Raw genomic sequence first — 1176 nt, 5'->3', positions numbered from 1 at the left:
AAGAAACAAAATCCATCTTTTTGTTGTCTGCAAGAAACTCATCTCACTTTCAAGGACAGGCACTATCTTAAGGTGAAAGGATGGAAAAAAACATATCAAGCGAATGGTACTAAGGAAAAAGGAGGTGTTGCAATTCTAATATCTGAAAAAATAAACTTTAAACTAAAACTAATCAGAAGAGATAAAGAGGGCCACTTCATTCTGATCAAAGGAACAAAAAACCAAGAAGATATTACAATCATGAACATCTATTCACCAAACTCTGATGAACCCAACTTCATAAAAACAGTACTACAGGACTTTAAGACCCAGATTAATCCCAACTCATTAATAGTAGGGGACTTCAATACCCCACTGTCTCCATTAGATAAGTCAACAGGACAGAGAGTTAACAGAGAGACATCTGAATTAAACAATACCATATATCAAGTGGATCTAATAGACATCTACCGAGTGTTCCACCCAAGCACCAAAGGACTTTGGATAGTATTCCACCCAAGTACCACAGATACTTTCTACTCAGCACCTCATGGAACCTTCCTCAAAATCGACCATATACTGGGGCACAAAACAAACATCAAGAAATACAAAAAGATTGAAATAATTCTATGCATTATATTAGACCACAATGCAATAAAGATTACAATCAACACCAGAAGAAGTTCTAGTCACCACATGAACACATGGAAATTAAACAACACACTCCTGAATGATGAATGGGTCAAAAGAGAAATTAAGAAATTAAGAAAGAAATAAAAATATTCCTGGAACTAAGTGAAAAGAACAATACAACACAACAAAACCTCTGGGACACACTGAAAGCGGTCCTTAGAGGGAAGTTTATACCCCTAAGTGCCTACATTAAAAAATCAGAAAGAACACAAATAAATGACTTAACATTGCAACTCAAGACACTTGAAAAGTAAAAACAAATGAAACTCAAACACAGCAGACAAGAAGAAATAACAAAAATCAGGGCAGAAATTAATGAAATCAAAGCAAGGAAAACAATACAAAGAATCATTCTTATACCAAAGCTAGGTAATGATACAACCAAAAAGGAAAGCTATAGACCCTTCATGAATATAGATGCAAAATTTCTCAACAAGATACTTGCAAACCACATACAGACACATATCAAAAAGATCATCCACCATGATCAAAACGGCTTTATCT

Source organism: Nannospalax galili, unplaced genomic scaffold (assembly GCF_000622305.1).
Source record: "Nannospalax galili isolate Female #2095 unplaced genomic scaffold, S.galili_v1.0 scaffold286, whole genome shotgun sequence".
In the NCBI taxonomy this organism is placed as follows: domain Eukaryota; kingdom Metazoa; phylum Chordata; class Mammalia; order Rodentia; family Spalacidae; genus Nannospalax; species Nannospalax galili.
The sequence above is the reverse complement of the archived record's forward strand: the minus strand, read 5'-3'. Positions refer to the sequence as shown.